The sequence below is a fragment of the Diabrotica undecimpunctata genome, chromosome 7, assembly GCF_040954645.1.
Source record: "Diabrotica undecimpunctata isolate CICGRU chromosome 7, icDiaUnde3, whole genome shotgun sequence".
NCBI lineage: Eukaryota > Metazoa > Arthropoda > Insecta > Coleoptera > Chrysomelidae > Diabrotica > Diabrotica undecimpunctata.
The window spans coordinates 82,228,576-82,243,420 of NC_092809.1; positions in this window are offsets into that span (position 1 = coordinate 82,228,576).

A 14,845-nucleotide genomic window follows, 5' to 3' on the forward strand; every position below is an offset into this window, starting at 1 on the left:
ACGCCGTCTACATACATGTTGTGTTTAACAATTTCTGCAGCTAGTGGATATTTTAATTTCTCCTCATTACATAATTCCTGTATCGTTCTTGATGCAAGATATGGCGCTGCCGTCGTACCGTATGTTACTGTTGATAACTGATACTCCATTATCGGTTCTTTTACAGACCGTCTTCATAATATTTTCTAGTAAACTTGATCTTCTTCCGCTATTTACCTAAAAATTTTCTCTAGATCTGCCGTATATGCTATTTTATATGACCTCCAATTTATTAATATATTTGTAAGATCTTATTGCAAACGAGGTCCAGAGTGCATTATATCATTGAGACTGATTCCTGTTGAACTTTTACTAGCAGCGTCAAATCCGGCCCTGCACTTTGTTATGTTACTATCCTCTTTTATTACTGCTTGACGAGGAAGGTAATACTCTTGTTTATGCCTGTTTCTATTGTATTCAACTCCATGTGTCCTAAGTCTTCATATTCCTTCATAAATTTCCTGTACTTTTTTTCTAGGTTTCCGTCGCTTTGAAATTTCTTCTCTAATTGCAGCAGTCTCGCGTATGCTTGCTGTTTTGAGTCTCCTAATTGGCTTGTATTACAACTTACGGATATTTTAACTTCAAATCTTCCTTCCTAATCGCTTTTTACTGTTCCTTTATAATATTCTTCGCACTCTTTTTTTTCTACTGAAAGAGTATTGCTTCAATCTACATCTTCCCAATATTTTTTTATTTCTTTATCCATCTGTCGCCTAGTACTTGTATATTAGGGATATTCTCTTGCTGTGCTATTCCTGACATTATCTAACCCAATTTGGTATTTTCGGTTAGCAAACCATCCTTTGTTCGATCTACTCCGTCCTGTAATATCTAACTATATTCTTTGGCTCCTAACAGAATCTCTATTGGACCTGTTTCATTAAAATTTGGATCCGCCAGGACTAAGTTCCTATGGCTCCTTTCTTTTATCTCTATCTCCTTCTCCGGTAGATTCTTTGTTATTTTTCGTAGCACAAGTGCTTGGGCCTTCATTTCAAATTCATTTTTAAAATGTGCTTCTAAGTTTAATGTCACGCTCCATTTCGACGTCCTTTGACCCTCATTGCCAATTCCAGATATCTGGGCGTGAATAGCCTCTTTTTTTTATTCCGAGACTTGTAGCGGCCGGCTCTGTGATGAATGATGACTGCGAGCCTTGGTCAATCAATTACTATTTAAATGAGAATAAGCCACAATTAAAGGTTAAAGTACGTTTATTGACGTTTCAATTTCCACTTCGGAAATGGTTCTCAAAATACAAACATTAGTAAATTAAACAAATTTTGTTTTTTTGTTACTTAGTGAAAAATTCTTCTAATAATTTAATTTTATCTGACTCATCTATATTGACAATTCAGACATACATTATACATTTTAAAGTAGATGACTTTAAAATGATATTGCCAATATTGTTGAGTTGCGTTCCTGGGACGACTTTACTTATAAGATAGTTCATTCGATTACATGAAATCAACTTTAACTTGAGAATATCCGTCAGAAAAGATGATAGCATGTAATTCGTCTTTAAAAAGACAAATACATGCCATGATGACAGTAAAATTCTCCTGTTAGTGATTCCATAGTAAATTATGAGGGAAAAACCAGGAAAAAACCTCATAATACTATCCCGACATGGTAAGTATTTGGTCGTGCATTTAGTTTACCTTCAATAAACACCAAATTCTGATTTTATATGTTTGTTATTTAAAAAACATAAATGATGTATCCTCTATATGTTACTGACTTACCAATTCTGGTATTTTCCTTTTAAGGTTGATCTGCACCCCCCAAAAGACGTTGAAAAAATTTGAGAAGGTATATGTGATGACAAGAAGTATTTTGACAACTTTTAAGCAAACTTCATGTTTTCGTTTTTGAAAAAAACTAAAAAAAAACTACTTTTTTCCAAGTATAAAGCGGGAAAACCAAACACAGGATTTTGTTAATTTTTTTACAGCATCAAGATATAATTATAAGAAATACTTACGAATTTTTTGAAAATTTTTGAATTTACAGTTTTGTCCCAATAGGAAAAAATAATAGTTACCGGTAAGAAACCGAAAATTTTTTTAATAACAACATATATAAAACTGTAAAAGTGGAAAATATTTGCAATAAAACGTTAAATATTTTTTCCTAAACATGAAAAATCTCGTTAAACAAGAATTATGTCTTAAACTGCCGCCTTCAAATTGTAATGTAGGGAGATGGCTCCATCTGAAACAATGGTAGTATTTATCATCGATAGATAGCATTACGTTCGGCTTCGAAACGCTTCAAACGAAACGTCATACTAACAGGGTTGCCATATCAATTACTTTGTACAACACTTTGGCAGATTATAACAACATTTAATATAAATGTTGTCGGTTTGAATTTTGAACCGGTCATGCTGAAAGTTACACAATAGTAGATACTGCAACTTTTATTTTGAAAGTACGATATTATAAAATTTACACTCTATAAGTAATATATCTGTAAAAAACCTATTTAGTTTTACAAAACTATTTAGGCGTTTTTAGTTAATTATTTTAGTATTTATAAATAATAGTGCTCTTTGCATAACCTCCATTTTTATGCTACCTCCATTGTGAGTCCCTAAAATTTGAGTTTTAGTTTAATTTAAAGTACTAAAGATAGCAGTGCCAAAGATTCAGGTATTTATTATCCTGCCTACCAACTAAAACTGTTACATATATGATAGTGTCATGTCAGATATCACCTATATGTTCTATGATCACGGAGATACTTGACATCTGGGGAGGGGGAACATAAGAAATAGGTTAGCTTTTAGAACTTAATAAACGTGCTCACAAGTTAATCTTGTATTATTTTAATTTAATATAAAGCCAACCTGAAACATGGTGTCAGGTGTAAATTAATAAGAATACATTGGGAAAAGCATCGTAAAGTACTGATGCGTTAATAGTTCCCTAGTAAAGTTTTAAAAAATGGAGTTAAGGGGATCTAAGCCGCCATGGGATCTAAGCCGCCATCTAATCTAATATTCGATCAGAACCTACATAAAAACTATGAAAATTTTAAACAACATTTTGATATCTACCTAAAAGCAGCCGATTTAAGTGGTAAATCAGATGAACGAAAAATTGCTTTGTTCTTAAGTTATGCTGGAGAAGAGGCCATAGAAGTGTTTAATACATTGAAGCTCACAGAAGAACAACAAGGAAATTACAAAGAAGTAATAACAGCTTTTGATAATTACTGTAAACCCCGTAACAATGAAACCTTTGATCGTTTTAAGTTCTTTTCAAGAAATCAGACAGAAGGAGAAAGTATGGATCATTTTATAAAAGACTTAAAAATATTGGCTAAACCATGCAATTTTGAAAATCAAGAAGACAGCCTCATAAGAGATAGGATAATTTTAGGTGTCCAAGATCATAATTTACAAGAAAACTATTGGGAATAAGTAATTTAAATCTGAAGACTGCAGAGGACACATGTAAGACAATGGAAGCTACTAAGATCCAAGCCAAAGATTTAAATAAGAAAGAAGTAAATCTAATTAGAAGAAGAAGAAGTTTCAGACAAGATAATCCCAGTACTAGCGACGGAGGCAATAATAATAGTAAGGAGTACAGTTGCCTAAAATGCGGAAGAAGACACATCAAGGGCAAATGTTTTGCTTTTGGAAAAAATTGTGTAAAGTGTGGACAGGTGGGACATTTTGCAGTTGGATGCAAAATGGGTAACAGTAAAACAGATAATTATAGCTATAACAAGGTAAATCAGCATAAAGGTAAATATTTGAACAATTATAATAAAAATATGAATAGCAGTCAATTTAACCACCATGTAAATGTTGTTGATGATTTTGACTCAAATGATGAGGATGGTGTTATTGATAATCTGACTATATTTAACATTTATGAAAATAATAATTCAGATTTAGAGGAAAGTTGGACAGAAAATGTATGTATTGATAATAGTATAATTAAGTTTAAGGTTGATTCTTGGGCTCAATGTAATGTACTTCCACTAAGTTGGATTAAAAAATTAGAAAGGGAGAATGAAATAGTTTATTCTGAGCAAAGTATTGTAGCTTATGGTAACAATAAAATTAGAGTTGCAGGCAGTATAGTCCTAAAATGTTTAATCAAAAATAATATTCGAAATATAAAATTTGTAGTTGTAGATGTACAAGGCAAACCTATTCTTGGATTAAAAACATGTGTAAAATTAAAGATAATTTGCAGACTGGATGAGGTTAATTTAAACAATAAGAGAGATACCAAAAACAGTTTCATTAACAAAAATAAACAGTTGTTTGAGGGCACTGGTAAAGTACCATTTAAATATAGAATTAAATTAAAAGAAGGTTATAGGCCAGTTGTAAGTAATTGTAGAAGAGTTGCTGAAAAAGTTAAAGGTAAGCTAAAAATTACTTTGGATGATTTAGTACACAGAGATATAATTGAGAAGGTAGATGAACCATCAGAATGGGTAAGTAATATAGTTTGTGTTGAAAAGCCTAATTCAGACAAGTTAATAATTTGTTTAGATCCTATCCATTTGAATAAGTACATATGTATAGATAGGCATCCCATACCAACAATAGAAGAAATAGGTTTAAAACTAAGGGGGAAAAGTATCTACAGTGTGATGGATATGTCAGATGCCTTTTATCATATAGGGTTAGATAAAGATAGCCGAAAATTATGCACATTCATAACCCCATTTGGCAAATATCGCTTTAAGAGATTGTGTTTTGGCCTATCATGTAGTCCAGAAGTTTTTCAAAGGGTAAATGAGAATATTCTTGGTGATTTAGATGTTCCAATATACTTTGATGATATAATAATAGCAGGAAAAGATGAAAGAGAACATGATTTGATAATGAATCAAGTATTAGAAAGAGCTAAGCAATTTAATGTTAAATTTAATTCTAATAAGTTACAATATAAGTAAATGAAGTGAAATATTTGGGGCAGATTTATTCCAAAGAGGGGATAAAACCAGATAACTCATATGTAGAGGCAATAATGGCTTTAGAGGTACCAGAAAATAAAAAACAATTGTTAAGTATACTGGGAATGGTAAATTATCTAATAAAATTTATACCAAATCTAACAGAAATAGTAGCACCACTAAGAGGTTTAATAAAAAGCAATGTAAAATTTTTGTGGACTGCCGATCATGATAATACATTTAATAACCTGAAAAAAGTTATAGGTAATTTACCAACCCTTAAAATATTTAACCCAAACTTACCGATTACAATACAAAGTGATAGTTCCCAGTACGGTATGGGAGGTTGCCTTATGCAAGAAGGTCAACCCATAGCATTTTGCTCACGAAGGTTGACTGATACTGAAATAAGGTATGCACAAATAGAAAAAGAATATTTAGCAATTTAGCAAAAGATATTAATAAAATTACATCCAGGTTACAAAGGATGCGGTTAAAAATTCTAAAATATAATTTTGAAGTAGAGTATGTACCAGGTTCAAAGATGTATGTAGCTGATCTATTAAGTAGGTCATTTATAAAAGATGAAGTAAAAGAAGATGATGAAATGGAAGAAGTTGGGCATACGATTAACATTGAAATACCTATTACCAACAGAAGGTTAGCAGAAATAAACAAAGAAACTATGTATGATAATAATCTTAAAAAAGTAACGGGGTACTGTATAAAAGGGTGGCCAGATAAAAAAGTATTAGATAATGATGAGTTAAAGCAGTATTTTAAAATAAAAAATGATTTATTGGTGCGTGAGGGAGTTTTATTTTTCAATGAAAGAGTTTGCATACCTAAAAAACTACAAAGTCACATGGTTAGAGAGTTACATAAATCTCATTTTGGTATGGAGAAAACAAAAAGGTTGGCAAGAAAAATATTATATTGGCCTAGAATAATAACTGACATTGAAAATTATATATCTAGGTGTCATATATGTGAAAAATTTAGCAGAAATAAAGTAAAGGAACCACTAATACCACATGAGGTACCCAAATATCCATTTGAGATAGTTGGGTCTGATATATTAGAATATGCTTCAAAATATTACTTAGTGATAGTTGATTACTACAGCAACTGGTTTGAATTAAAAGAAATAAAAAGTAAAGGTATAGATGAAATTTTAAAGCAATTAAAAATAATATTTTCTAATTTTGGGATCCCTGCAAAATTTATATCTGATAATAATCCCTACAACAGCTTTAAATTTAAAGAATTTTGTAATCAGTACAATATACAGTGTGTCTTTACAAGTCCAAGGTACCCAAAATCGAATGGGTTGGCTGAAAAAACAGTACACATATGTAAACAAATATTAAAAAAATGTAACAATGAAGATGAAATTTTTGTGCATTTGTTAAATTATAGAGTTACACCACTATGTGGTCTGAATGCTTCACCTTCGGAGCTGTTACAAAGCAGGTTACTAAGAACAGGTTTGCCTATGTCAAATAGATTGTTAGAACCCAAAATCACTAATGAGTATGAGAAAAAAATAGAAAGAAAGTTGGTATCAAAAAACTATTATGATAGATCGGCTCAGCACAATTCAGTTTTTAATGAAAATCAAGATATACTGTTTAAATTAAAAAAGGATGGGTGTTGGACACCAGGAAAAGTCATTTCAAACACTAACACTCCACGTTCATACTTGGTGAGTGATCAAAACGGAAGACTTTATAGGAGAAATTCTTCCTTTCTAAAAAATACAAAAAATCCAACAGTTATAAATTCTCCTGTCAATGAGAATGTAAGAGAAAACTGTAAGCCCAGTAGGGGTGATTCATCTAATGGTGAGAATAATTGTATAGCTAGTAGTAGTAAGGATGTATACAATAATGAAAATACTTGTAAATCTGATGACACATCAAGTGAGTGTCAAAGTGTTATCAATAGAGAAGCAAAATGTACAAGATCAGGTAGGGTCATCAGCTTACCAAATAAGTTACAAGACTATTATACATAGCGTTAGTAATAATATGTATTTGATAATTCACGATGTCAAGATAAGTTTTATAATCTATGTAGTAGTATTAGTTATTAGTATTTGTAAAATTCTGATTATGTCAATATGTATCTAGAAAGGGGAGATGTTACATATATGATACTTCATAGTGTCATGTCAGATATCACCTATATGTTCTATGATCACGGAGATACTTGACATCTGGGCGAGGGGGAACATAAGAAATAGGTTAGCTTTTAGAACTTAATAAACGTGCTCACAAGTTAATCTTGTATTATTTTAATTTAATATAAAGCCAACCTGAAACAAAAACCACCCTCTCTTACTTGTGTGCATTTGACTGTCGCACGTACCGTACTCCGAAAGGGGTGTGGAGGCACGTACCGTACTCCGAAAGAGGTGGGGAGGTCACTGTAGGACTGACGACACTCACTTTTTGGAACACTCCCTTCTCTTATCTAAATCTTATCTATTGTTCTGAAGGTATTTTCTTGTGGCATTTTAAAGTAATTACTATTTTAATGGTAATAAGCCACAATTGAAGGTTAAAATAAGTTTATTAACGTTTGTCATTAATCCAACTTGTAAATACAATACATTTTGGAGACGGCTATCGCCGTATTCCCGTTCTTCTCCGCCAATCCTGCCGGTTTAAGGCATGCTCCTCCTCCAAACCTTTTGATTCCATCGCTCTTCTAATTCCTTCATTCCATGAGCGTCAAGTTCTATCTCTTTTCTTCTTCCAGGGGGCTTCAATTTGTGAAGTTTTTGGGGCCAACGTTCGTCAGGCATTCTCAATAGGTGTCCAAATCATTTTGAACCTCTTCTTTCTATTCTGTCAATGACCGTTTCTGAAGCATTCATCTTTCCTGCCTTGATGTTCTAGCACTTCTTCTCAAATAATCCATTTCAACTGCTAACAATCTTCTCTTCAGATCTGCATTAATTGTCCATACTTCAGAGCCATAACAAAGAACCGATTCAACCATGGTTTGCCCTATTCTTTTTTTGTTCCTTTTGGAAATGTTGCGATCCCACCATAAGGAGTTCAGACATCCTACAATTTTACGTCCCTGATAAATTCGGTGTTTAATTTCGGTTTGTCCCAAGCCGTTCTTAGCAATGAGTGCACTTAAATATTTAAATTTTTCCACTTGTTTGATTTCCACGTCCTCGTCGATCAACACTTCAAACCTTGCATCTGAATCGATAACTAAATATTCTGTTTTCTTCATGCTGACTTGTAACTTCCATTTTACATATTCTCTTTATAGACGCTTAATCATAAATTCTAGATCATAACAATCTTGAGCTAGAACGACTTGGTCATCCGCAAAGTTCAGGGAGAACACTACGTCATTTCCTATGTGGATTCACATTCTCTGGCATTGGTTTTTCCAATTTTGGAGGACTGCCTCAATATATAAATTAAACAGTAAGGGTGACATCCTGCATCCTTGTTTTAGTCCTTTAGTTACTTTTATTGGCTCTGATAGTCTATTTCCGATTTTTAGGCAAGTAGTGTTATCCCTGTATACTTCTGTGATTATTCCTAAAAGGTATGGACTAATGTCGAGTTGTAAAGCTTGCCACAATTTAAGTCTTGGAACTGTATCATATGCGTTTTCTAGGTCGATGAAGGCTAGATGTTCTTTGGTACCAACTACTATTCTTTTTTCTATTAATTGTTGGAGTATAAACAAGTTATCAGTGCAAGATGAAAGATCAAAGATTCAAACGTCAATAAACTTATTTTAACCTTCAATTGCGGCTTATTCCCATTAAAATAGTAATCAGATCTTATCTCTGTCGTTGGCCCGGTTGGTGTTTCCTTTCTTCTTCTTTCTTTTTAATGACTGCTCGGATGTAATTGTGAACACTATTCCATCCCTCCGTACTTCCCGCCATCTTCACGATTATCTCTCTTACAGTCACAGGGTTTATACCTATTTCTTTATACATTCTGTTTCTCTCCACTGTACATCTATTATACTCCAGCATTGTGTGAGTAACAATGTCGGAATATTCGCAGTATAGGCATTTATCTGTATCTGTCTTTCTGAACCTGTGAAGATACGCCCTAAAACAGACAATCTAACCAGTCTCCTTAGGCTCGGGATCAGCATCTTGGTCCACTGGGCAACATCTGCCTTGTTGTTCTTCTCTACTTGCCATCTTTCCATTGATCTTTCCCTTTCTTCTTTTTTTTATAGCTGTTGTCAAATGCTCTCTTTTCTCTTAGGGATGTGTCTTTTCTATTGCTAGCACATGCAAAGAAACACAACCCGTGATAGTCCACTATGTTTACCACCTGTCTACTTTTGTCATATTAGGTATCTATATCTAAATATAACAAAAAATCGGTAAGATAGTTTCGAAACAAATTCAGATTTCTGTTTTAATCTGAACTCAGTCGAATACAAGTCGAAAAAAACCTTTAATGTGTACCTCTTACTTTCGGATTCTCTCCACATACTCCGAATACAGAAATCACTTAATTACAGATCACAAACTTGAGCTGGTTAAGGAAGAAAAGGAATTCGAAAACTATGCAGGTTAGTGTTATTTATTAATAGCTAATTATATGAACTAACGAAATATTTTTTTAGATTTTAGAACATGGAAAGAGACTATTGAGAAAAACATGAAATGCTCTTATGTAAAAACCACTGGTAAAAATATAACTAGCAAAATAGAAAAGACATACTATGTTTGTCATAGGTCATTTAAAGCAAGCAGATATATGTCTACGTCTCAAAACAATAGACAGAAATTTTTAAAATCTCAGGGTTTTTCTAAGTTAGATGTTACTTTTCCTTCAACTTTGGATTTAATATGTAATGGAAATCAGTTAAAGGCCACTTTGTATACGCCTCATTTTGGCCATAATTGTAATTTAACCCATATAAATTTGACTAAAACTGAAAGAAAACAAATAGCAGGTATGTCTCATTTTTTTCTAATGTAATGTTGTATTAACTTTGCATTTTTTTATTTTAAGGAAAAATCTCTGAAGGTGTGTCATTCCAAAAAATCCTAGATGATATTCGTAATGGGATTTACTCTGAAGAATCCCTTGGACGACTCAGTCTTTTAGATCGCCAAGACTTGAGAAATATAACCAGGGACTTTTCTTTAAAAGAATATGTTCAGCTACATCAGAATGATGTCATAAGCATTCGTTTATGGGTTGAACGATTAAGATCCCTAAAAGATGAATTTTCAATTATATTTTACAAAGAGCAAGGCTCAGATGATCTCCCTAATGTATTCAACATAAATGATTTTGCATTAATATTCATGACGAAATTTCAAGAAAAACAATTGAAACTGTTTGGCTCAGACAAAATATGTGTGGACTCAACGCATCTAACTACAAGTTATGATTTCTTATTAACAACACTTATGGTTGTGGATGAATTTGGAGAAGGGGTGCCTACTGCTTCCTTGCTTTCAAACAGGGCAGATACCAATGTCTTAACACATTTTTTTAATTCTATTAAAGAACAAACTGGTGACATCAAATGTAAATTGTTTATGTCTGATGATGCTCCAGAATTTTTTAATGCGTGGACTAATATTATGAGTAAATCAGATAATCACCTCCTTTGTGCTTGGCACATTAATAGAAATTGGCGTAAGAACTTGAATAAAATTAAAGGTGATCAAGTGATGAAAGCAAAAGTGTATAAGTACTTGCGTTTGTTATTACAGTCAACTGATCCTGCCTATTTTCAAGAATTGCTAAATTTTGTATTATCTGAATTATTTGCTTGTGAGGATACTGAGGCTTTCGGTCAATACTTCCAAACTTACTATGCTGGTCGTTGTCATTTATAGGCATATTGTTACAGAAAAGGACTGGGCATTAACACAAATATGTACTTAGAAGCATTGCATCGAACACTGAAACATGTATATTTTCAAGGAAAAAAGAATAAAAGGGTAGACACTTGTTTGTATGCTCTCTTAAACTTGGTACGTGATGTAGTAATAAAAAAATTGAAAAAAAAAGTCAAAGGTAATAACTCATATAGAATAAATTTAATAAAGAAAACGAAATGTAAGAAGTAAGGATATTGAATTGAAAGACATCTGCAAAATAGATGAAAATAACTGGAAAGTAAAATCAGTTCAAAATAATACAGAGTATCTTGTTCAAAAGGTAAATGAGTGTTTAAAAATAAATAAAAGTTGTCATATTTTTTGCAACGAATGTTAGACTTGTATCCATGAATTTACCTGTACTTGCCTGGATTTTTTTATTAAAAGTAATTTCTGCAAACACATACATGCAGTTATTAGAAATAATTTCCAGCCATCAATACCCATTCAAAAAACTGAGACAGAAACTGATGATATTATCCATACTGTGGTAAACAAAAGTATGATTAAAAAAGGAGATTATGAAAACCAAGATCTTAAAGTTAAGCTGGATATAATATATGAATTAATTTCTTCAAAAAAACTAACTTCTGATGTTAAATTGAAAGTTGGAAAAATGATGGACACTATACTAAGTTTGATTGGAAAAGAAGGTAAGACATTAAAAGATGTTTAAAATGAGCCTGGCAATAAGAAATATGAAAAACAAGTGAGGTTTGTTAGTACTAAGAAAAAACAAACTCCAAAATCTGAAAATTTACTTCAAAAACCAAGTACCTCTGACATCAGGTTACTACTACAAGGTTTTGAAAATAAAATCAGTAAAAACGATCACTCGTATACAAAAGAAATGGGGATTTTTTATGAATAAAAAAATTTCACATTTTTATACCTATGTTAGATTTAAGTTTTAATTAAATATTTTATATCTATCCATCATGTTGTTCTGCTTTATTGTGTTCTTCCATTATTTGTAGGTAGTAATTAATAAAATTTAGTTTTTTTTATTATTTATTACATTAACAATGCACCTAATCCTAAGACTAACCAGCATTTTATGTTTAACTTAAGGATGTTTTAGCAGTTCAAGGCAACTGCGATTTGAAATGGGCGTATCACTTACTTTTCTACACTGCTTACGCGAGACCATCTTTACTCAGTGCCGCCGGCCGACGGGTAGTTTAATGACAACAAATACATTATTCTCCATTCAAATTAGTTTTAACACGAACTAACTGACCGTACGTTCATGAGATTTGACGTCACGAAGGCGATAACGATGAAACTAAGCCCAATGATGAGTAACACGTTTCACTATTAGATTTCAGTATTTTTTAGCAATTTTCTTTAAAGTTGGAACACGCTTTTCTCGATTATTACTGGACACAGAAAGGTGAAACAAAAATCAACGATTACAGAAAAAAAAACTCTTTCGAGTGATGGGCGTAACAAGTTTGGTTATAATAGAACGTTAAACAGTATATTCCAATTTTTCAACAGAAGTTTCAAAAAAATAAAAAAAGTAAAACCATCAGTTTAAAGGCAACATACTTTCTAATAACGTGTCCAAATTTCAAGACATTTTGTCAGTAAATAACAGAGAAAACACTGTCCCTAGGTTTTGATGCACCGATAAAACAGCCTTAATCTACTACTGTAGTTTCCTAGGTATTCCCAAGGGTTCACCCTAGAATCTAATAATTATTGTTGCACACTTCACGGTTGTGGCTAGCTTCACTGCCCGAATTTAAACTGACAGTGACATTTATAGATTGATCACTATCACACAAGTTCAAAAGGTTTGGTGGGTTTGAGCCTACGGACTAGGTCTTGATTATCTAAAAGTTTGTTAAAAACACTTCCCTGTTTGTATGGTTGTGGAGTCAGTTTTCGTGACCTTTGACACTCTTCTTTATTTCTTCTTTAATTGTTGTTATACGAAGTTCCCGATGTAGGTCTTTGTTGCGGATATACAATGGGGCGTTTACTATGTTTCTTAGTATTCGGTTTTGGACTCTTTGAGGGAAAGCATAGTTACTCTCACTAGTACAGCTCCATAACTGTAAACCATAGGACCATACTGGTTGGAGCATTTGTTTGCAAACTATTACCTTGTTTTTGATTGTAAGTTGTGAGCTTCTATCTAATAACCAATATAACTTCTTGTATTTCAGTTTAAGCTCTTGATTTTTCTTTCTGATATGTTCCTGCTACTTTAATTTGCTTTAATTTAATCATATTTGAGCATAATCATTTAAATTTCGTAACTGATATTTTAAAATTCAACTGATAGGTACATTACTTTACATAAATCGAAAATTCAACATTAATAACTAACTACACTACTACACAATAAAACTGAAAATGAATATTTTTATTTCATTTTTTATCCAACTTATTTTATATCCATCAGTTTTTTCCAGAATTTTTCAACCCTCCCGTCAAAGTAAAGGATGACATGTGACAATGTGACATGAACAAATTAAGAACGCTAATTCGGAAATGTTCGTTAGGGGCGTTGCAGTAGGATTCATTCCTCCCGTGACCGGCTAGTGTAGTAGAGAAGTAAGAAGCATGGATATATAGGCTTAAATTAGGTTAGTGGAGTAGTATGTATGTTATAGGTAATAAAGCCTTAATATTAGTAGTAAAAGTACGACTATTTATTTTCCAAATCCACACCTTAACAATTATATACAATGGAGGATCATGATAATGATTACAAAATGTGCAATAAACTCACTGAAGCGCATGTAACAAATTTAAAAAAATGAAAGTTTCATTCGCAGCACAAATATTCAGTGGAAGAGTTGCTGCAGCAATGAAGATGTTAGCAACACACAGTAAGTATACACTACTAGTAAAAGCAAGTCACTTAACGAAAAAATTAGGTATTAAAAGATAATTTACAATAAAATATATCCTCCAATGTTATACTTCCAGTAACATATGGTCTGAATTATTTTTAAAAGATTATTTGAATAGCTCCCTGTGTAAGCGTCAATTTTAAAATTTTTCAGGAAGCAAACAATAATCGTATTTAACAATTGTTTTTAAAAATATCAATTTTTTTTTTGTTTTGCACATTTTATGCATTTTCAATATTGTATTAAAAAGAAAATATTTTTAGAACACTATAGGTTAGTGCATTAGAATTATTTTTTAATTATAAGACACTGGTTAATAAATGGTGTTTGCAACATTCTTTTTATAAACATTAATAAAACATTCATTCTTGTTATACTCTGTGAAAACGTGTTAATTTTGTACTTGTCTATTTTAGGTTCTGATATGCCAAAGGAAGCTCTTCACACTGCAGAGTTTATTTTATTTATGGACAAAGTTTTTGACAGTGTGAATGGAGCAAAAATGTTACCGGAAGGGGGAAAACGACTAAGAGTAGCTGTTACTAATATATCGGAACATGAACATTTTTGGACAGAAGCAATAAAAGTATTTGAAACATTCCAATTTATAAATAGTAATCGTCAACCTCCTTCTGTAAAGAACTGGATTCACACTATCAAAGCTCTAAAATATTTGTGGAACAAATTGAATAAAGATGGATTTAAATTTTTAGCAATAAGAAATTTAAATCAAGATCCCCTAGAGAACTTCTTTGGATCCATTAGGTCTCATGGTATTAGGAATATCAATCCATCTTGCTATTCTTTTGTAAATTCTTTTAAATCATTGATAATAAATAATTATGAAGCATCACATTCGCTATCTGCAAATTGTGAAAATGATGGTGCAACTTCATTGTCAAATTTAAAAGCTTTTTTAACAAAAACTCGTGAACCAGTTACTGATGCTAAAAATATAATAATTCCAAATCAAATAAACAATTTTCCAAATTTAAATGACATTGAAAAAGGTAAATTAACATATATAGCTGGATATGTAGCAAAAAATTATTTAAAAAAATCAAAAGATGTTAAATATGCAGGGCAGACCTAGTTGGAAAAAAAG